Source organism: Elephantulus edwardii, unplaced genomic scaffold (genome assembly GCF_000299155.1).
Source record: "Elephantulus edwardii isolate Elephantulus edwardi_28Jun2011 unplaced genomic scaffold, EleEdw1.0 scaffold00053, whole genome shotgun sequence".
Lineage (NCBI taxonomy): Eukaryota > Metazoa > Chordata > Mammalia > Macroscelidea > Macroscelididae > Elephantulus > Elephantulus edwardii.
The window spans coordinates 7,756,875-7,781,494 of NW_006399803.1; positions in this window are offsets into that span (position 1 = coordinate 7,756,875).

Here is a 24,620-nt window from a genome sequence, read left to right on the forward strand (position 1 = left end):
GGGTCAGTTCAGACTTAATGGTATACAACAACAACAACAAAGAGGAAGACACTCGAGGAGGTGGATTAACCCAGTGACTGCAATGATAGGCTCAAACACAGCAATGACTGTCAGGCTGACGTAGAACCAGTCAGTGCTGCTTTCATTCTGTTGCACGGGGAGTTCTATGGATCAGAGTAGATTTGACAGAACCTAACAGGAGCAGCACAAACACGTTCGCAAAACTGACTTTGGACAAAATACACAAGCAATTTAGTGGAGAAAGGCCAGTTTATTCAACAAATAGTAAGCACCAAATGTTCCACATAAGAGCCATTTTAGTTTTGCAAGTTGGATAGACTAGAACAAAGAAAGACGGCCGTCAGAAAGCAGGGCCTATGTTTGATGTCTTTGGATAACAGCCACGCTAAATACACACACACACACACACACACACACACACACACACGGAAAAATAATTAACTGAACATCTGCTATTTTCTTTCCAATTTGGTCTTGGTTGAAAGGACACAGCGTACACAGCAATGGCAAGCTGCTAATAGCCAGAGTTCATAAAATATTTTTAAAATGTTGTCAAAATATTTGTTACTTCCTTCTCCACAAAAACCTTTTTTTCACAAAAATTGTGAAGGTCAAACTCACAATATGTATAAGAAGACTCCTGTTTATGGAATGCAGTCTTAACTAAGTGGGTAAAATTAATATGCTACCATGAAAATACATACTTGAGAAGCAAGCTTTACCTCTAAGGCAATCTCTATTACTGGGAGGAATTCACATCTGGGAATTCAGCTCTATGCTGGATGACCAGTCTTCCACACTCACAAGTCAGCAGGCCACTGCAGATGGGCCCATGAGAACTAGGTTTTAATTAGTATTTTCATGAACTCAGGCTGGACTTTATAACTTTTATTATTTTTCAATTTTACAGATGCAAAACAGAAAATATGAGCAATAGAGGTAATAGCTGGTAAATTATTGAGGGTCATTCTTGCCTTCTTTGCATATAAACAGAGATCGATTCATTTATTTCTACAAATATTTATAGCATTGACTTTGTGTTCAGCATAGTTCCTGTGGATATAATGATAAGCAAGAGATAGGTCTTTTAATTAAGGATTGAGGGAGTGGAAAGTAAAATTTTCTAATTTTGGAGTTGGAACGGCTGTTAATGAGTTTGAACTTGGACATTTAAAACCAGAAACATGAAACACTGAGTTACTTTCCAGTTACTGTGCAAAGTATTTTATTACCTTATTTTGTCCTCAGAATCCTAAAGGTATGTTAGTGCTTAAATTCTAAAGCACTTGGTTTGTGGAACTTCATTTTGATTCTTGACCAAAGTTCAGTTTTCTTTCTGACCCTAAATCTGCCATGTGGCTATGTAGAATTAAGCCCAAGGCATGAGGGAATTCCTGGGTGTGTCCTTAATGATTTAAGGTAACTACCCGCAACAGTGTCTCTCTGGAGACTAAGGTGCGCCTGATACAGGCCATGGTATTTGCAATAGCTTGTTATGCATCAGAGAGTTGGACAATGACTAGGGAGGACAGAAGGAGAGTGGATGCTTTTGAGCTGTGGTGCTGGAGAAGGGTACTGAATGTACCCTGGACTGCCAGGAAAACAAACAGATTCATCTTGGAGAGGATTAAACCAAGCTACTCCTTGGAGGCAAGGATGCTGGGGCTTCGTCTGACATACTTTGGACATGTTGCCAGGAGGGACGGGTCCTTGGAGAGGAACATCATGCTTGGGAGGGTGGAGGGACAGCGCAGGAGGGGAAGACCCTCTATGAGATGGATTGATTTGGTGACTTGGGTAATCGGGATGGGTGTGTCAGAGGCGCAGGATAGAGCAGGGTTTAGGGCTGTTGTGCATAGGGTCGCTATGAGTCGGAAACGACTCGATGGCACATAACAACAACAACCCTTAGAAAGAGAGAGAGAGATCAGCTGGCCCAGTGAAGAGAAAACGTTGTGACCAAGACAAAGGTGGGTGACTTTTAGTTCCCGGCCCTCAGACCAGTCTTTCATTGTTTTTGTTCAGACATTCCTCTAGGTCGTATAGCCCTGGTGTACAAGTTGCTGTCCCATGGTCACTTGTGGTTGCTGTGAGGCTGAACACTGTGACACTGATGTGTCAAATGCATTAATGGTTGGCTACCCAATGCCAGCTGAGGGTGGGGTGGAGCTCCCCAATTAAGCAAGAGTGGAAGGAGGAGTGGCATCCACTTCCATAATAGCTTGCCTCCGGAAACCCTATGAACTTGGAGAGAGGATGAAAGGCACCCAAGCGTCAAGGACTCTCCTTCATAGGGTCACTATGAGTCGCCTGTGACTCGACGGCACTTAACAACAACAACAGGCCTTTTCCTAAAGAAGATCAGTAAACAATGAGCTTTCATCTCCGCTAAATAATAGGGCTTTGTGCAAAAGGGGACGATGTTTGTGTAGCTCCCTTTTTAGTATCAATTTGGAGAAGCACACTTAAATCGTGTGATATGTGTTGGACTGCTAGCTGAAAGTTTATTGAGTTGAATCCACCAGCCACTCTACAGGAGAAAAGTGAAGCAGTTTTCTCCTGCAAAGATTCATAGCCTTGGAAACCTGGTGAAGAGTCATCATTAGTCAGAATAAATCCTTTAGTGGTTTCGCGAGTTTTGTTCATTTGTTTGTTTGTTTTTAAATAATTAACCATACATAGAGGAGATTGGTAAGACAAGTGGTTAAGTGCTCAACTACTGATAGAAAGTTTGGCAGTTCAAACCTACTCATCTACTCTATGGAAGAAAATCATGGTAACCCACTTCTTTATTTTGTTGTTTGGTTGGTTTTATTATTATTATTATGTTGTTGTTGTTGTTGTTGTGGTGGTGGTGGTGGTGGTGGTGATATACTGTCAAATCAGATCCACTGGCATAGGAGGAGATTGCCCCTCCTTCTCTAGTGGAGTATCTGGTGGATTCAAACCATGTGCCTTCGAGATTGCAATACAGCGTCTTGCCACCAGGCCACCAGAGCTCCCTGACAATTCACTTCTAAGTCTGCATCCAAGAAAATCCTGTGGAGCTGTTCCACCCTGCACAGGAGAGCCCGATGAATCTGAATCAAGTCTAAAGCACATAACAATGACAGCCTGAGTGGGACCAACACCTATGTGCTTGTCTGGTGGCTGAAAGGCTAGTTGTTTAAACTCAATCATAAGTTCCTCAGGAGATAGGCCTGGCAGCATGCTGTTGCAGCCTTGAAAACCCTGTGCGTTGGTAGGGTGTGCTATCAAGTGAGAACTGACTCATAATTGACCCTTCAGGAGCTGTAAAACACATGAGAGGAGACTGTCTCCTGTGGAGCAACTGGTGGGTTTGAATTGCAACCTTTTGAGTTGGCAGTGGAACTCCTTACCCACTAGGCCACCAGAGCTCCTTGTGGAACACGTTCATCCTGCATACATGAGATCACCATGAGCTGGAACTGAATGACTAAGATGGCAACTAACAATAACCACAACAACTTAGTGAAGAAACTATCTATAGGATTCCTGTGGAGACACTCTGGGAAGCATTTGCAAATGAGAATCTGAACACTTGGTATCTAAAATATCTTCCAATATCACAGGTATATTTTTGAGGAAAACGAGAGTACAAATGTAAAACTCCACTCACTTTATGGGAACATAAAGACTGTGGTGGTGTATAAGACAAAAACAATAGTGATATAAAAATTTTACTGTATCATTAAGACAAAAATCTAGATTTCTTAAGAAATAGTCAATTTTTGTTTTATATTCATAGGGTTTTTTCCACAATTATATTGAATATAAGTTTTTACTAAATAGAATTCACCCAACGACGTTGTTCTTCTTGTTAGGATTCATAGAATTGGCTCCAACTCATACTGGCCCTATATCCAATAGAGTGAAACACTGCATGGTCCTGTGTGGTCCTCAGAATTGCTGCTGTACTGAGTAAGGCCCACTGTTTTAGTAGTCACTGTGTCAGTCCATGTCCTTGGAGTGTTTCCTCTTTTTCAATGACTCTGTATTTTATCAAGTGTGACATCTTTCACCAGGGACTGTTCTCACCTTATAACAAGCCCAAACACATGAGATGAAGTCTCTCTAGTCTCGTTTCCCAAAAGCATTCTGGCTGCACTTCTACCAAGACAGACTTGTTTGTATTTTTTGTTTTGTGATATAGTGGTTATATTGTTTGCCTACATGTGAAAGGCCTTCCATGAAAAACTGAGCAGGAGCAAATTTTGCGCCCAGTGATAAGTTTTAATATTTTTGCTCATACCTCTGTCTATAAAATATAGAGCTATGGTGGCCTAGTAGCAGGAAGCTGCACTGCATCCTGAAGGCATGCAGTTCAAAATAGATAGCTTTCCTCAATAGTCCTTGGAACATCATTAAAGATTTTCACTTTTAAACACAATGGAAAAAATAATAACAAAGGTAAAACTGCACAAAACATACAGAACAACAGTTTGAAATACCAGATAACAGGTGTAGGAGGGGCACGGTACCTAATGGCAAGAAAACAGATGAACTAGCCCTATTCATGCTCTGTTGCATTTTTTGGTAAGTATTTCCATGTCATAGGATAGAGACAGAGAACCCAAGCAAAGCCCAATGGTTTTGCTGAGTTGAGAGAGTTCACTGGATAGCTGACCAACCTCCATCCCAAAGATGCCCTTGCTCTAATACCTAGAATCTGTAAATGTTTATGCATTGACTGATAGAAAAGACTTTGCAGATATTGTTAAGGTTATAGACTTTAATAGAAAGAGATTTTCCTAGATTATGTAGGTGGGTCCAATCTAATAATGTTATGTTGTTATTGTCATTGCCATCCAGTCAATTTTGACTCACAGCAACCATATGAACACATTTGAACCTTGTCCTATCCTACACCATCCTCACAAGTATGCATTAGCATGCCTTAGTCACAGTGTCAATCCACTTTGATAAGGGTCTTCCTTGGACCTTCCTCCTTTCCTTATAATGTTTAGGAACTATTAAAACAGAGAACTCTCTCTTGCTGGAGTCAGAGAGATGTAGCAGCAGAAGTCAAAAAGTTCCCAGTATGAGAAGGATTAAATGCCTTGATGCTAGTGCTGAGAAATAGGGTCCCTATTTAAGTATTGGAAAAAGACTTTATAGAAAGTAAGGATAGTTCATGGCTAACAGCCATCAAGGAAATGGTGGGCCCCTTCCTACAACTGTGAGGCATTGGATTCAGCCAGTAACAAGATTAAGATTATTCCCTGGAGCCTCCAGTAAGGAACTCAGTCCTGATTTTGATTTCTGAGATTCTAAGCTAGTTGACTCACACTATACTTGGACTTCAAACCTACAGAATTATGAAATGAACTAGTGTTTTTTTTAAGCTACCAAATATATAATAATTTGTTACAACAGCTATAGAAAATGAATACAAGGAACCAGCACAAATAGCTGCATATTACATGCTGCTGTTTATAGGAAATTCTAGAAAAGACAAAACAATGATGATGGAAAAGCCGCTCAGAAGGTGGTGGTTCAGGGATGTGTTCGAATGACTGTAGAGAGGTACCAAGGAACTTCTGTGATGATGAGAATATTCTATCATGATTATTGCACTGGTTACATGATCGTTCACTTTTATCAAAGTTCATCACACTGTTCACTTAAAGCTTTACATTTTAGCATACCTAAATACTTCCCCAAAGCCAACATACATTCACACAGAGAGCAGGATTAAGACTTTCCTTGCACTTTGATATATCACAGCGGTTATGAGGAAAGTATTAAAAGCAAGTATTAGCACAGCCTTCACAAGTCCTACATTCAAGGATGCTTTCTGAAAGAACATATCAGAACTGATTTTGTTAATAATTTCAAAGGCACTGATAATAATTATCCATATTATCCCAGGCAACAATGTACAGATATTGTTTCAATCGGTGTTTACATGCACACATACAGACACAATATTGTTGAGTACCATCTAATCAACTTCAACTCATAGTGGCCCTGTAGGATAGATTAGAAGTGCTCAGTAGGACCCTGCATTGAAAAACAAGGAACTCATGCAATATTATTAAAAATAGGTGAGCCTGGAGGACATTATGCTGAGTGAAATATCTCAGCCACAAAAGGACAAATATTGCATGGTGCCACTGCTGTAAAATGGGACTGATACCAGGACTGGGGTAAGACTGAGAAAAACTGGATAAATCGTGTATACTGCACTGAAACAGATGAGGGAGAGAATAATTTAAAAGCGATGTATGATAGGGTCTTATGGTTATCACAAGAGTCCACAATTAAGGTTGCATAGTGGAATGTACTTGAGGCGGTGGGAAGGGTGCGGGGAGGGGATTGTGTACTAGGGGAGGAGTGTTTCTTTTACTTTTCAAAGAGAGGAGCGAACTGGGGGCGGGGTGGGGGGAGGGCTGGGCGGGGAGAGAAGTGCAGCAATGAATGAATAGAAATCCAAAATCTAAAAAAAAAAACAAAAACAAAGAAATCCAAAATCTCTGTAAATGTTTGTTAAAATTATTAAAAAAGTATTAAAATAATTTTTTAAAAAAGAAAACAAACAATAAAATAAAATAATATCCCCAGGCTTGGGTATTATTGTCACGACAAAAGTCCAGAACGAAAGCTGCACAGTGGAGTGGACTTTGGGGGAGGAATTGCGTAATAATGAAAGAGTTTTACTTTTCAAGAAGAGTGAGCTGGGAGGGAAGGAGTGGGCAGGGAGAAAAGTGCAAAAATGAATGACTGGAAATTCTAAGGCTCTGTAAACTTTCATTAAAATTAATAATAAAAAAAGAATATCCACAGAGGGGGAAAAAAAGAAGTGCCTAGTAGGGTTTATCCAGCTGGAATCTTTACAGAATCAGATTACAACTCTTTTCTTCCTAGAAACAGCTGGTAAGTTTGAATCACTGACTTTTTGGCTAGCACCCAGACTCTTAACCGTTGTGTTACCACAGCTTCTTGTAATAGGCATACATACATTCTTACTACATACAGGAATATAGAGAGACCTTTTTATTCACTAGTCCTAAGTCATTTGTTATTGCTGAGGACATTCTCAGGAAGACGCATTGATTTGGTCTTTGGGCACAAACATGAACCTATTCAGAGTGAAGCTTTAAAAGTGCATAACAATCCCAGAGGAGCACGGTTCGAATCCACCAGATGCTCTGCAGGGAAAGGAGGGACAATCTCCTCCTGTACCAGTCAGATCTGATTTGACGGTACATGCAACACACAAATAATAAAATTAAAAAAAAATTTTTTTAAGTGCATAACAGATCTCAGTGATTAGCAGCAGCAGCAGCAATAGCGTTATAATGATGGCTTTTCATTTTTTAATGAAAATTAATTATGAGAGCACCGAAGAATGCTTAAAAGGATGTTTCAATATAGCATCAAATAGCCTTACCTTCTTATCTAGTAGTTTAGGCTACTGTTGGGTTGGCCCGATATGGTAGACAATGAGGATTATGATTTAGCTCTTGAAACCAAGGCTAGCCAACTTGGCACTAGGAAGCATTGTTTCAGGAATGTCTCCTTTTGACCCTCTCCTGGTATTATGTGGTCCTGGCAATCTGCACACTGTATCTAGATAAAGAAACAGAAGACTACACTTCAAATGACTTTCCCAAAGAGGCAGATGATCCACAAGTTAAAGAATGTGTCACATAGTTACAAGGTTGATTTGCTGTTCTGGAAGGATCAAATGGGTGAAGGATCATCATGAAGCCTTTCTGGAATTTTGGCAACAGAAAGAGGTGGATGATGTGGAGTCCTTCATGAACTGAACTAAAATGTTTAAAACTATATGAAAAAGCAGAGGACAGTCAAGGTGAGCCTACCTCAGAAGGCAATCAGGAATTCATCTGGAAGCAAACACTACTTTTCCTCGATTTTTTTTTTACACAAATATGATGACATGTAAACCAAAGTACACAGTATTAAGTGTTGTGCTTGTAGCGATGTGAGAAAGGTCAATTAAAGGCACTTAGCACATCTCTACAGACGAGACACTTAATACTGTATATTTTGGTTTTACATGTCATCATACTAGTGTTAAAGATCAAGGGAAAGTAGTGGCTATTTCTAAAGGTCACTTAAATGTTCTTAAGAGCCCTGGTGGTGAAGCAGTTAAGCACTTACCTGCTGTTGAAAGGTCATGGCACCACTGTTACAAAGCAGGACTGACATGGAGGGTTGGGAGGAGAATAGGGTAAGAGTGGATAGAAAATGAACACTGCATTAGAAAAGATGAAGGAAAGAACATAGGACAAAAGTCCAGAATAAGAGGTACATTGCAAAGAGGCCTGGGGGAGGGAGGCAGTTGTGCAATAATGAATTAATAATTTAAAAACAGAAGAAGAAAATTAATTAGGGGAGGGGGAAAGGGGCATGTGCAACAAGAAATGAATGAAAACCCAACTTTTCTGTAAACTTTTATTAAAATCACAATTAAAATGAAAAAAAAAATTCTAAGAAAAGAAGAAAGGTCAGCCATTTGAACTCACAAGTCACTCCTGAGGAAAAGATGTGGGAATCTGATTTGGTAAAGATTTCAGCCTTCGAGGCAGATGTACTCTGTTCTGTGTGGCCAGTTTGGGTAAGAATCCATATTATGGGTTTTGCTTTCTTTCTTTTTTTTTTTTTTTAGGGCACTTAGGGGGGAAAGAGGAATCTCTGATGGTGTAGTGTGTAACATATTGGGCTACTAACTGAGAGGTCAGTAGTTTGAATCCCCCAGCTGCTCTGTAGGAGAGAGAAGGGACGTATCCTCTACTGAGATTTACAGTTTCAATATCCCAGTGGAGGGTCATTATGAGTCAGAAATGACTCACCAAAAGTGAGTTTTTAAGGTTTTTTGTTTTTATTTTTAATGTATGTGATTTGGTCTCTGCCTCCCCACCTGCCCCCACCCCTGGAAGCAAATGCAAACAATAAAAGGATAAGAATATATGAAAACAAAGTTTTTTGGGATTATTTTTTTACTATTCTTTAGGAATACTTTTAAGCATTCATTTATAATTTAACCGTGGTGTTACTGTGTTGCTATATGCCATCAAGTTGCAACCAACTTAAATCTGAACCCTTCCAAGGAGATGTTATTTCCACTGTGCAGATGTGCAAACTGAGACTCAGTGCCTTATCCATTGGTGAAGTTCAAATTCAAAACTAGACTCAAACTAGTGCTTAATAACCCTGCATTATTTCTTTACAGGTAGAACCTACCAATTTCTTTCTGAAAAGTGTTGTGGGAACGAGAGTATTATCATTTGAAGATCGAACTTCACTTTCCCCTCCAGTAATTTTGCCATTCGGATAAATGGTTCCATTTGTTAACTCTTAGATAAGTATCAACTCTTAACTAGACTCCATGAGTTCTAGAATAGAACTATTGGAGTTTCCTTGAGTGATGATGGCATAGTGGGTAGGGAGTTGAGCTGTGGAAGGTAGGTAGTTTAAATCCCCCAGCAACTCCAAGAGAGAAAGATTGGAAATTTCCTCCTGTACAATAAACAGCCTCTGAAAACTAACTGAAGGGTCAGCTGTTAGTGAGTTCTGACTTGCCAGCACTTACGAACAGGTTTGTCCATGATTTTCTGCAGAAGCAGATTTCCAGGCTTCTCTTAGACATCTTCTTTTGATATTTCCAATGTCATTCAAGATTTCATCAGAATTTCAATGCAATCCTGAAGACATGCAGTTTGAATCCACCGGATGCTCCCTCACTGTAGGGAAATCCAACAGATTTTTCAATGTTGATCTTGTACCTGCTACTTTACTGAATTGGTCAACTATGTCCAATAGTTTTCTTTCTGAATCTTTAGGGTTTTCTAAGTATATTATCATATATCTTCATATACAGATAGTTTTACTTCCTCTTTGCCAATTTGGATACATCTTATTTTCTTCTCTCACCTTATTGCTCTCACTAAGACTTCCAATACAATACTGAAAAAGAGTAATGAGTGCTAGTGGTCATCCTTGCCTAGTTCCTGTTGTCAAAGAGAATGCCTTTAATCTCACTCCATTGAGAATGATGTTGGCTGTTGGTTTCACATGTATACTTTGCTCTATGTTGAAGAAATTTCCCTCTATTCCTATTTTGTCAAGTGTTTTAATCAGGAAGGCTGTTGAATTTTGTCAAAGGCCTATTGTGCATTAATTGATAGGATCACGTGATTGTTGTTCTTTTATTAATATTATAAATCACAGCAATTGTTTTTCTTATGTTGAACCATCCTTGCATACTTCTTGTGAATCTCACTTGGTCATGATGAATTCTATTTTTGATGAATTCTATTGTTGAATTCTATTGGCCAAGATTATGTTGAGAGTTTTTGCATCTATGTTCACAAGCGATATTGGTCTATAGTTTTCTGTTTTGGTGGTGTCTTTACTTGACTTGGTATTAGGGATATGCTTACTTTACAGAATGAGTCTGAGAGTATTCCATCTTTTTCTATTTTCTGAAACATTTTATGTAGAATTGATGACAGCTCATCTGTGAATGTTTGATAAAGTTCATTAATAAAACCATCTTCTCCAGGGATTTTTTTTCTTATTAAAAGTTGTTTTATGACCTGTTCAATTTTTTCTTGTGATGAGTCTGTTGAGTTGTTCTATATCTATTAATTTAATCTTTACTAAACCCTCTTGTGAAGTCCTACTATTATTTCCACTTTACGAATGAAGCATCTACAAATTTTAAGTAAATTCAATAACTTCCTTGTATCCAAATCACTTTGATTGGGTTACTCTTTATGGGCATATTCCTTAGACTTCAGAGTCCAAAAGAATCATCCAAAGACTGTTAAAATCACATATTTGAGGTCTCCATTCCTAGAAAGGTGGAATCAGTAAATTTGGGTAATCAATAAATTAGCTAGCAATCTGCATTTTGTTGTAAACATTGACCCTAGTTGATGCAGCCTCTCTGAAATATAGGTGTAGGATAAGAGAGAGCTGTTCTTTTGAAACTCTCACTAGCAGAATACCATCTTGAGTCCCAGCTCTGCTGAGAGTTTGCCTAGGAACAGAAGAGGGATCAAAGGAGTAGCTGTTTTTTCACTCCTTCCTCCAGATATGGACATCTGGGAAAAGTATAAAAAGTGTAGGTCTGAAGCTGAGAGAAATAGGTGAATATAAGATAGATATTATAATATTTTTTCTAATAATATGACCTATCACAATACCTAACCATAAGATTAAATCCTTGGGAATAACCCTAACTAGAAATACAAAAGACCTATACAAAGCAAATTACAAAACATTTCAGTAAGAAACAAAAAGAGACCTGGAGAAATGGGAGACTATACCATGCTCATGGATAAGAGGACTCAATATTGTGAAAATGACAATTCTACCATAGGCAATCTGGAAATTAAATCTAATATCAGTACAGACACCAATTCCATTCTTCAACAAGATGGAAAAGTAAATTTCTAATTTATCTGGAATGGAAAAAGACCCTGAATAAACAAAGGTCTACTTAAAAAGAGAAACAAGGTGAGAAGCATCAAACTCCCTGATCTCAAATCCTGCTACACAGTCATGGTGGTCAAGACAGCCTGGTACTGGTACAGGGACAGACACACAGATCAATGGAATATAACTGAGAACCCAGAAATCAGCTCATCTACTTATGAACAAGAAGACAAAATCAGTTAAGTGGGGAACTTACAACCTCTTAACAAATGCTGTTGGGAAAATTGGAAAAACATCTGCAGAAAACATAAGCAAGATCTATACCATATACAAAACCCAACTCATGGTGGATCAGGGACTTAGGAATAAAACCAAAGACTAAAATTCATCAGAGAAAAGCTATGAGCTACTGTAGAAGCCCCAGCTCACAGCATAAACAGACTTCCAAGCATAATGAAAAACCTACAACTAGGAAAGAATAAATTAGATGAATAGGAACTTCTAAGAATCAAATCCCTATGCACATCAAAAAACCTCCGACAGAGTAAATAGGAAACCCACAGACTGGGAAAAATATTTGGCAAAGATATATCTGATATGGGACTCATATCTAAAATGTATAGTAGAACATCTCAACAAGAAAAAGGTAAACAACCCAATCACAAAATGGACATAGGATATGAATAAACCTGCCACAAAAGAAGACATTCAGATGGAAAATAGGCACATGACGAAATGTTCAAAATCCCTATTAGAGAAATGTAGATCAAAACCATTATGAGATACCATCTCATCCCAGCAACAATAGCAAAGTTCAACAGGGTAGCAAGCAAATGCTGGCAATGTTGCTGTTGTTGTTGTTGTTATATGCCATTGAGTCACTTGTGACTCATAGTGACCCTATGTTCAAGAGCTCTAAATGCTGTGCTATCCTGTGCCAACCTAGCCATCCCAAACACACTTAGGCCCACCACTCATCACAGAATCAATCCATCTCATTGAAGGTCTTCCTCTCCTTCACCACCCTTCCACTCTGCCAAACATGATGTCCCTCTCCAAGGACCAGTCCCTCCTTGCAACATGCCCAAAGTATGTCAGATGAAGCTTCAAAATCCTTGACTCCAAGGAGCATTCCAGCTTCACCTTCTCCAGGACAAACCTGTTTCTTCTCCTACCAGTCCATGGTATATTCAACACTCTTCTCCAGCACCACAACTCAAAGGCATCAATTCTCTTTCTATCATCCCTATTCACTGTCCAACTCTCTGACGCATAACAAGTAATTGCAAAGACCATAACCTCGATCAAGCGCACCTTAGTCTCCAGCTTGACATCATTACTCTTCAGTACTCTTACGAGGTCCCTCACAGCTGACTTTCCCAATGCAATTCGTCTCTTGATTTCCTGGCTGCTGTTACCAAGAGTGTTGATTGTGGAGCCAAGTACACTAAAATTGTTAACTATCTCAATCTCTTCACCATCCATACTAATGCTGCCAATTGGCCCAGTGGTGAGAAGCTTTGTTTTCTTGATGTTGAGCTTCAATCCATATAGGAGGCTGCAGTCCTTGACCTTCTGCAGCAAGCACTTCAGGTTCTTCTCAGTTTCAGGGTTGTGTCATCTGCATAACGCAGGTTGTTGATGACTCTTTCACCAATCCTGATGCCACATTCCTCTTCATACAGCCTAGCATCTCGGATGATCTGTTCTGCATACAGATTGAAAAGGTATGGAGACAGAATACATCCCTGATGAACTCCCTTCTTGATTTTGAACCATGTATTGTCTCCTTGCTCTGTTCTGACGACTGTCTCTTGGTCCAAGTATAGGTTTCACATTAGCACAATCAAATGTTCTGGCATTCCCATTCTTCTCAGATTTAGCCACAGCTTGTTGTGATCCACACAGTCAAAAGCCTTTGCATAGTCAATGAGAGTTTGAAATTCTTGTTCACTCCTAGTGGCAATGTAAAATGGACATCTATTATAAAAGGCAGTCTAGTACTTTCTCAAAAAGTCGGAAATAGAAATACCATTTGGCCATTCCACTACTGGGAAAATAAACCAGAGCTCAAACAGATGTACGCATATCCATGTTTACTGCTGTATTGTTCACAATAGCAAGGAGACAGGTGTAACCCAAGTGTCCAGCAACAAATGAATGAATAGAAAAACGATGGTACCTTTACACAATGGAATTTTATGCAGCATTAAAAAACAATGAATTATTAAAACATTACACAACATGGAAAAAAATTACACAACATGGGTGAACCTGAAAGACATTATGCTGAGTAAAATATCTCAGTCACAAAGGACAAATACTGCATAACAACACTGTTATAAAACAGAAGTGGCATGAGGGGTTGAGGGTAGACTGAAAAAAGTGTCTAGATAGAACACTGTGTTGGAACAAATGAGGGGAAGAACTGTCTGAAAATAATATATGATTAGGCATTATACGTATGACAACAATCTAGAGCAATAGGTGCACTGCAAAGTGGATTGGGAGAAGGGGAAGGAAGAGGGAGAGGAAAATGTATAAAAATGAATGAATAAATAAAAAAAATATTTTAAAAAGTTAATAGATGGAAAATGGTTAAGTTAGCATTTGGCATACTGTAAGGTCTAATAAAATATGATCTATTATTAAAGAGTCCTTTGATTCAGTAATTAAAATACTTGGCTGCTAACTGAAAGTGGGTCAGGAATTTAAACCCACCAATCACTGAGCAGGAGAAAGATGTGGTGGTTTTCATAAATATTTACAGCTGTGGAAACCCTATGGAGCAGTTCTACTCCTTCCTATAAGGTTGCTATGAGTCAAAATCAAGTTGACAGTAACAGGTTTGATTTGGAAGATTCCTTGAAGAAATTCAGATCTCCATAATTTTGGCAAGCCTGGATGGATGACACAATAAACTTCCGTATGTAGTAACATCACTTGAATTTCTTCAATAATCGTACATTTGATGAAATAGGCTTAAGTCTTTCAATTTGTCACTTTCTATGTGGGTTCTACATAGAAATTTAAGCCTCAAATCACAGTATTGAAAGATGTTATAGGCAATATATTGAATGATCCAGAAAGCATCAAAAGAAAATTGAAGGAAAAAGAAGATGGAAGGAATACACAGGCTCACTACTAAAAAGAACTGACTGACATTAACCTTTTAGGAAGTACCATATGAGCAGGAGCCAATGGTAATGAAGCAGGAACTGAAAGCTGCATTGAAGGCATTGGGGGATGGGGGGAAGTCTCAGGAATCAATGAGATGCCAATTGACTTTTTTCAATTAGCAAATATAGACTTGGATGCTCTCACATGCCAGGAAATTTGGAAGAGAGTTGTTTAACCAACCAATTGGAAGAGATACATATTTATTCCCATTCCCAAGAAAGTTGATCCAACACAATATGGAAACTACCAAACAATATCAGTAATATCACATGCAAGCAAAATACTGCTAAGATCTTTCTAAACCGGCTAGAAAAATACATAGGTAGGGAACTGCCAGAAGTTTAAGCAAGATTTAGAAGAGGCCATGGCACCAGAGATTTCATTGCTGATGTCAGATGGATCCTGGCTGAAAGCAAAAAATTCCAGGAGAATGTCTATTGGTGCTTTACTGACTATGCAAAAGACATCTGTGTGGATCATAACCAGAAATGGCTAACATTGAGAAGAATGGGAATCCCAGAGAACTTAGTTGTGCTCATGAGAAACCTACACCTAGATAAGGAGGCTATTGTGCAAATAGAGGAAGAAAACACTATTTGTTTTCAAATTCAGAAAGGAGTGCATCAAGGTTGTATTCTCTCTCCATATCTGTTCAATGTGCATGCTAAGCAAATCATTTGATTGGAAAAATATTTCTTTACTACCAAGCCACCAGAGCTCCCTATAAGCAAATTATTCAAGAAGCTGGACTCTGAAGAGGAATGTGACATCAGCATTGCAGAGAGACTACTCAATAACTTGTGTTATGCAGATTACATAATTTGCTTTCTCAAAGTGAAGAGGACTTGAAACACTTGTTGCAGAAAATTAAGGAGTGTAGCCTTCAGTACAAATTGCATCTCAATGTCAAGAAAACATATTCTTAGCACTGGACTGATAGGCAAAACATCATTGTGGATGGAGAAGAGGTTGAAATTGTCAACAACTTCATTTACCTGGACCTATAATTAATACCCTCGGCACCAGCAGTCAGGAAATCAGGAGACGTATGGCATTGAGTAATTCTGCAGTTAAGAATCTCTCCAAGTTATTGAGGAGTAATGATGTCAGTTTGAGGACTAAGATCTGTCTGATTCAGGCCATAGTCTTTCCAATTACTTGCTATGATTCAGAGACGTAGACAGTGAATAAAGATGACAGAAGAAGTTATGCCTTTGAGCTATGGTGTTGGAGAAGAGCACTGAACATTGCATGGACTTCCAAAAGAATAAATAGATCTTGGAAAGTGTGCAGCTGAACTGTTCTTTGGAGGCAAGGATGACGAAGCTTCACCTCATATACTTCAGGCATTTTCCTAGGAGGGACTATCCCTTGAAGAGGAACATGATGCTTAGAAAGGTCAGCAAAGGAGAGGAAGACCCTCGATCAGATGTGTTAATATGGTGACTGCCGCAATGGGCTCTATGGTCAGAAAGTGTAAAGATGGTACAGGATAGGACATGGTTCAGATTTGTTGTTCATAAAGTCATTATGAGTTGTACGTAACCCAATGGCACTAAACAATAATAACAGGTAGGTTCCAAGAGGACATACCAGTTAACTACATTTTAGTGTAAGTTGATTTCATTTTAGTATTAGAATGAGATAAAAATAAAAACCAGAGAGAACAAAAATGTTGATGGGGAACAAAGGAAGGAAAACCCTTGGAATATAAATGTATCAATCAGAAAACTTCATTTTCTGAAATTTTATCCCAAAAAATTTCCCTTGTTTTGTTCATTTGTTCATCTGTGTTATCATTTGTTCAAATATTAATTAACAAACCAATAGATTAAATGATTTTTTAGTTTACATGCTTAGTATGCAAAAATAAATATTTACTTAGGCATTTACTGGAAAACAGGCTCCAAGTACTAGGACGCTACTAGTGATCAAAGCAGAGAAAGTTCCTGATGTGAAGGTCCTTCTCTCTCTGTTGGGAACCAGGTAATCAATCAATGAACTAAAAGTCTACATGACACCAGCAGTCAGGAAGTCAAAAGATGAATTGCGCTGGGAAAAGTTGCTGTCAAGGACCTCTCTAGAGTATGGAGAAGCAATGATGTCAGTCTAGAGACTAAGGTGTGCCTGATCCAGGTCATGGTCTTTGCAGCCTCTTACTATGCTGGACAATGACTAAAGATGACAGAAGAAGAATTAGTGCCTTTGAGTTGTGGTGCTGGAGAAGAATCTTGAACATGCCATGGAATGCCAAGAAAACAAATAAATCTGTCTTAGAGATGATGAAACCACGTTTTTCCTTGGAGGCTAGGATTTTGAAGCTGCATCTCACATATTTTGGGCAGGAGGGATTGGTCCTTGGAGAAGGACATCATGCTTGGTAGGGTGGAGGGATAACCCAGGAGAGGAACACCCCAGATGAGATGGATTGAAACAGTAACAGGGGCAAAGTAGGTGTGTCAGAGTCAGTGAGACTGGCTTAGGACAGGGCAGCCTTCAGAGCTGTTGTACATAGGGTCACTATGAGTCACAGGGAAATTTACGGTATATAAAAACAACAACATAAGAATTTAACATCAGAGAATGGCAAGTGCAGTGAAGACAACTAGCAGAAAGAAGTAGCGGTGATGAGGTTGAGTTGATGGCACACACGTTCCTTTAAATTAGTTGGTCTAGGAAGGTGTCTGTGTCAGGGTGGCATCTGAGTTGATATTTGAGTCAGGTTGTATAAAGAACTGAGGAAAGAGCCTTGGGGGCTGAGGGAAATAATCAGTGCAAGGAATTCAAAGAAGGAACCAGCTTGACATGTTTAAGAAACTGCAAGGAGGTCAGGGAATGGATTGAAACATGGAGGGGGAGATATAAGGAAGTAGAGAGATACTCCAGACTATAGGGCTCTATAGGTCATGGTTCTTTTTAGTTGATCCTTTACTTGTAATTACTGCATACACAACAGAATAGCATGCTCTCCTATCCAATCCTGTCCTGTCCCAGTGATCCGTTGTGTCTTGGGCCATTGTAATCCAGAGTTTTCACTGGCTGGTTTTTGGATGAAGGTGACAAAGCCTTTCTTCCTACTCTTTGTCTGGAAGCTGTGCTGAAACCTGTTTAGCATCAGTAGTTGTACTGATATCAATCAAGGATTTAATGGCAGACAGGAGATAATGTGCATGAGGTACATTAGGTAGGAACTGAATTCAGGTCTCGCATGTTAGAGGGCCAGAATTCTACAGAACCTCCACTGCATCCTGGCAGGCAGAATTAGACACATAAATTTAGTTCACCAAACATTTTTGGGAAACTTTTATGTAATGGAGTGACACAATCATATTTAATTTTAAGTTGATTTTTCAGGCTGTCCTGGGACAATTGTATTGGAAGAGGAAGGAATGAGATCAGGGAGCAAGTGAAAAGGCTTTTAAAGAAGTAAGGTGGTGGTTTGGACCATGGAATATAGTGAAGAGAAGAGTACATAGCTATAGGCTTTGTTTTAGAGGATGAGCAGACAGGATTTGCTAGTGGATTGATATGTAATCTGAGAGGAAAGTAGGCACACAGAAGGTATTTGTAGGCCATTGGGTAGTGGGGAGCATAGAGTTACTGCATGCTCAGACTGTTTCCCCTTCTTTAAGTGTTAGGCCATTTAATGTACATATCTTAATAGTACAAGTGAAAATGTTATATATTCCTTAAAGCATCTCTGTTGATTAGTAGTAATCATCAATAGTAATCAGTCATTCAGTCAAACATTAAGCATTTCTCTAAAGCTATCTTGTACATACAGTTAACCTCTCAATCAATTAATTTTAAATAAAGTAGATTATTTTCAGTCATTTAGGTTGGACTCATCCAATCAGTTGAAAGATTTTAAGAGTAAAATCCTGAGGAAAGAAATTCTGCAGATCAGCTTCTGTCTAAGAGTATCCATCCTTCTGTACAGATTTTTGGCTTGTCAAACTCTATGCCACTTAAGTAAATCCCTTGAAATAAATCTCCTGTGTGTGTGTGTGTGTGTGTGTGGTGTGTGTGTGTGTGTGGTCATCTGGTTCTGATTCTCTGGTGTACCCTGAGTGATACACTCTATTACAAAGTTCTCTCATAGTGTGACCCATAGGGAATTACACTTCTTATCCAGAAGTAGTGCCTCTCTGATGACTCAAATCCACCAACAGCTTCTTAGGAGAAAGATGGGTCATCTCCTTCAGTGTTGTTTACTGCCACAGAAAACCTATTGGAGAGTCAGCTATGCATCAATTCTGACTTGACAGTAATAAGAAAATAAAAAAGGGAGGAGAAAGGAGTGGAAATTTGGGAGTGGTTCTCATGAAGAAGAAACACTCAATAAGACATGCAAAGGAGCTGCATGTTCCTTCCTTCAAGGAAGAGAGTGCTCCCTGCTCTAGAACACAACAAAGCACTTTAGACTGAAGGAAAAACAAATCTTTTCTATTTTCAACAGAGTTGACATTGATAGTGTCATAAGAATATTTTTTTTTATTCTGCTTACTTTTATAAACCTACTTCCATCTGGAACCTTCATCTGAACAGCTATGAAAGGGGCTGTAAAAGATGTAATGGCAATGTGGAGAGCAAAGACAACATGTGGATGGCTGGGTTTGACTTCTACTAATTATACAGAGGAGAACTGTCCCCATAGACAACATCCAGTATATAAAACCAATCTCTTGACAAGACATGGTCTCCTATACTGCTGTACCTACTTGTACTAATCACTGGGTACAGTATTCACTTCAAGAGTTATAAGGTTTGTTAGGTTGAAGGAAGTCAAAGGATATTACACAGTGAAGTCCAGATTCAGTCCAGCAATACAAATATAAGATGTCTCTGGTTTTCTCAAGCACCACACAGACATCATCTCATAGCAGTACCAAGTCAGATCTTACTTCAATCATCAAGAAGCAAAACATTTAACTCAGGCTCAGACTCCAGGATTCCATCAGGCTACACCTTGCCATAGTTTCCACCGTTTGTTCAGCTCTCTCTTATGTTGGACCCACAGCTGTTGATAATGTAGAAGATGCTGATTATTGATGAACCTTGCATCTACAGTTGAGGCATCTGGAGATCAAGCCCCAGAGTGAGCTAAGACAATGACTAGAAAAGTTATTTTTAAAAGTTCTACTACCACAGGGACAATTGGAAAAGTAGTTCACAGACAACTGTGTTGAAGCTGTCAGAACTTAATGGTTTATAACTTCTGACATGTATACTCTCTGCTTCATACTTACTCAGATTTTGCTCCCTGTGTTGTTGCTGCTGTTAGATGCCATCAAATTGGCTTAGATTAATCATAACCTTATAACAGAAGTAAATGTTGCACAGCCCTATGCTTTCTTCAAAATTATTACTATATCTGAGTCTATTGTTCTTGCTGTTGTGCGGATTTATTTATTAAGAGTTTCTCTCATTTTTGCTGATCCTTTATGCTGGCCTAATCCACAGGGAGGTGCATTGGCCAAGTCTTTCTGACAGCCTGAATCTACCAGCTGCTCCTTCTGTGGGCAGTCTTCCTTCATATGATCTGTAACCTCAGAACCCCACTGGAGGGTCAGCTAGGAATCAGCTAGGAGTTGGTTCCAACTCAACAGCAACAGTTGAGTTGAGCTGCTTTACCTAAGTAATGTATTTTTTCTAGTAACTAAAAATTTTATGAAAAACCACTCCTTTAAAGGTTTCTTAATTATTTTTCTTATGAAATGAGATTTCCTGGTTGAAACTCAAAAAAGGTCTATAATAATTATTCTCATTTTAAGTTCTTCCTCTCAGCAGATGATCTAATCTTTAGAGCTAAATTTCATTGACCCATTAATAGTAACCTTGGAATCCAAAAAGATTTGTCATTTGTGGCTTCTTTTGCCTGCTTCCTATCACACATGCCATTTAAAAAACTTACCTAATGAAATGTAGTTGGAACTAAGATGTTGCCTATTTGCTACCACTATTAGGTGCCTGGAAATGCTGATACGGTAGAAATGTTAGAAAGAGAGAAGTTCCACAGGTCAGCAGTTATTTGCCTAGCCAAAGTAATTAATCTTATAAAAAACCAAGTATGGTGTCCATTCTACAATTCCTTAGCTGATGAGGTTATTTGGTGGGCTGGCATTTAAGTGTTAAGGAATTGTAAGATTTGGCAACAATAAAACAACATAAAATCTGACTTTAAAAAACTGTCCTGGACAAGCAGTAATTTCTTACTTTGAAGAATCTTTGAGTGTATCACACCATAGCCTTTAGATTTCATGTTGAGATATGTTTTGGGCATTACTGTTTCTACTTAAGAATTTAATATAAGGTTTCATGTAAGAAAACTACAAAAGGACTTGGCATTGACTTCTGGAATTTATCCAGAGCATTATGAAAGTGGTTTAACAAGTCCCACAGCTAATAAGTAGCAGAAACAGGATTTGAACCCCTTCTCTGAATAGGTTCAAAGCCTTTATATGTTATTTTATTCTGTAATTTAATACAGTCTTATTAATCACTCACCATATACTTGTGCTTGCAACTCATAGTGACACTATGTACAACAGTCCTAAACTCTTCTCTATCCTGTGCCAATCTTATTGTGTCTGGTACACCTACCCCCATTCCTCCAGTCACTGAATCAATCCATATCATCTAGTCTTCCTCTCTTCTCCTGTACACACTCCCCCACCCCCCAATCAACACTCTTGATACTAGCAACCAGGAAATTAAAAGATGAATTGCAATGGGAAAGTCTGCTGTCAGAGACTTATCTAAAGTACTGACAAACAACAATGTCAGTCTGGAGACTAAGGTGCACCGGATGTAGGCCATGGTCTTTGCAATTACTTGCTATGCGTCAGAGAGCTGGACAATGACTAGGGATGATAGAAGGAGAATTGATGCCTTTGAGCTGTGGTGCTGGAGAAGAGGATTGAATAGACCATGGACTGCCAGGAGAACACACAGGTTTGTCCTAGAGAGGGTGAGACCAGGCTGCTCCTTGGAGGCAAGGATTCTGAAGTTTCATCTGACATACTTTGGACATGTTGCATCATTATACTAGGCAGTCTTATTTTATTTTACCTGATAAGAGATTAAGGAATAACAATGATATCAGCCCAAATTTACCTCATCCAAGCCAAAAGCTCTGAAAAGGGTCTGAGACAGTTCCTGAATATACAAAGAATGAGGAGGGAAAAACCTCAAACCTGTCAACCTGTCAGTAGACTTATTTAATAGAAAATATTACTCAGAAAATAAAAGTATTTCTTTTTATTTTGTTTTATATTTTCACAACCCAAATATACTTCTCTTTGTTGTACAGAAATAAATTCGTTTGGTAAAAGAATCCCATCCCTATTTTGAGATAAAATCGTTATTGTCACTGTACGTGATTAAACTGTACATGTATATGAATCAAGGGCAAACGTTCAGTGGTAGGATTTTTTACCTTCCATGAGTGAGATCTGGATGTGATTTCTGACCCTTGCAACCACTGAAAGCGCAGTAGAGGTTTGCATCTTGCTACAATCCTGAATTGGTTTCACTGAAGACTAAGACAGACTAGGGAAAAAAGTTTCATGACCTACTTCTAATAATTAGCCAGTGCATATCTTACAAAAATTCTTTTCTGTCTGGTCCCCTTTATGATCAGAATTCTTCAGTAGAATCATTACCAAACTCTTCCATAAGGTAGGGAGACACCATATAGTTTAACCAGAACAGAATTTCAAATTTTTACGAACTTTAATATTTCTGCAGCCATGGAAGGTGAAAGAAACTCTGTAATTATTGCCCTGAGATAATATTTAAACTTTAAGTGAAAAATACTCCCTGAAGTTTCATTAAAATCCTAATCATAGTTTAACTAGTAAAGAATATATCCCTCGAACATTGTCATTTTCAGCTTTATCTCTATAGCATGAAATCAACAATTCCTAAGTTTAGAAAGAAAACTTAGGAAGCAGTAAGTTTATATTAATAAGAGAGAAAGAACTCAGAAGAGTAAAGACAGTTGCACAACTTAAAGAATACCATAAAAAAAAAAGAATGCCATCAATGTCATTGAATTATACATGCAGAAATGGTTGAGTTGGTGTATGTTTTACTGCACATAGTCACCACAATAGCAATAGAAATTACATCTATATCTCACAACGATCCACTCTTTGGTGTGTTGTCACAATGAGATAGGGGCTGACTCTGTGTTAACTCACAACAAAATACCAAATAAGAAATTTATAGAAAACTATCATTAAAATAACTCACAACACAAAAGATGTTCTAAGCACAAAGACATTCACCATATTATTTATAATAACTGTTGTTGTTGTTGTTATGTGTTAAGTAGGTTGTAACTCACAGTAGCCCTATGTACAACTCTTAACCCTTCCCTATCCTAAGCCAAACTCATTGTCTTTGACATAACTACCCCCATTACTCCAGTAGCTGAATCAATCCATCTCATCGAGGGTCTTCCTCTCCTGCGCTGTTCCTCCACCTTCCCAAGTATGATGTTCCTCTCCAAGGACTGGTGACTCTTTGCAACATGTCCTGTTTGTTCTCCTAGCAGTTCATGGTGTATTCAATACTCCTCTCCAGCAACACCACAAATCAAAGGCATCAAGTCTTCTTCTATCATCCTTAGTTATTGTCCAACTCTCTGAGGCAAAGCAAGTAATTGAGAAGATCATTGCCTAGATCAGGCTCACCTTAGTCTATAGACTGACTTCACTGTTTTTCAGTACTCTGGAGATGTGCCTGACAGTAGATTTTCCTAATGCAATTCATCTTTTTATTTCTTCCTGGCTGCTGGTACCAAGAATGTTGACTGAGGAGGAAAGCAAACTGAAGCTGTTAAAAATCTCAATCTCTTGACCATCTATCATGATGCTGCCTATTTGCCTAGTGGAAAGAATCTTTGTTTCCTTGATGTTGAGTTTCAGTCCATATTGAAGGCTGCAAATGCCTCAGATCTTCTTCAGTTTCAGCAAACAAGGTTGTCATCCGCACAATGCCTAATCCTGATGCCATATTCCTCCTCATAGAACCCAGACTTCTGGATGATTTGTTCTGCATAAAGATTGAAAAGGTATGGAGTTAGGATGCATTCCTGTTGTACACCATTCCTGATTTTGAACCATACAGTGTTTCCTTGCTCTATTTTGATGACTGCCTCCTGGTCAAGTGTTCTGTGATTCCCATTCTTCTTAGAGTAAGCCATAGTTTATTGTGATCCACACAGTCAAATGCCTTTGCATAGTCAATGAAACACAGGTTGACATTACTCTGGTAATCTTGGCATTCAGCTACGACCCATCTAATACTGGCTATAATATTCCTAGTGCCATGGCCTCTTCTAAAGCCAGCCTGCACATCTGGTAGTTCTCTACTGACATGTTGTTTTAGTGGTTTTTGGATCATTTTCAATAGGATCTTGCTTGCATCTGATATTAAATGATGATGTTTGATAATTTCCACACTCTGTCGGGTCACTTTTTTTTAGGAGTAGAAAAAATATGGACATCTTCCAGTCAGTTGGCCAGGTGGTTGTCCTCCAGATATAATTTGACATAATTTCGTGAGTGCATCCAGGGCAGTGTCTTTGTTGAAATATGTCAATTGGTATGCCAAGAATTCCTGGGGCCTTGTATTTTGCCTATTCCTTCAGAGAAGTTTGAACTTCCTCCTTCATCACTACACGCTCTTGATCATATGTTGTTTCATGAAATTCTTCTGTTCTTCTATTCCTTTTGGTATAGTGACTCTGTGTATGCCTTCCATCTTCTTTTGATACTTCCTGGGTCTTTCAGCATTCTGTCGTCAGCATCTTTAAATATTGTAATTCAAGGCTTGAATTTGTTCTTCCATTCCTTCAGCTTAGAAAATATTGAGTAAACCATTGTTGTTTTTAAAGCAAAACTAGTTCAATTACTTCAGCATTGGAGGGTAGTTTATTAGAGACTGTTGCTGTTGTTGTTATGTGCCGTCTAGTCGCCTGC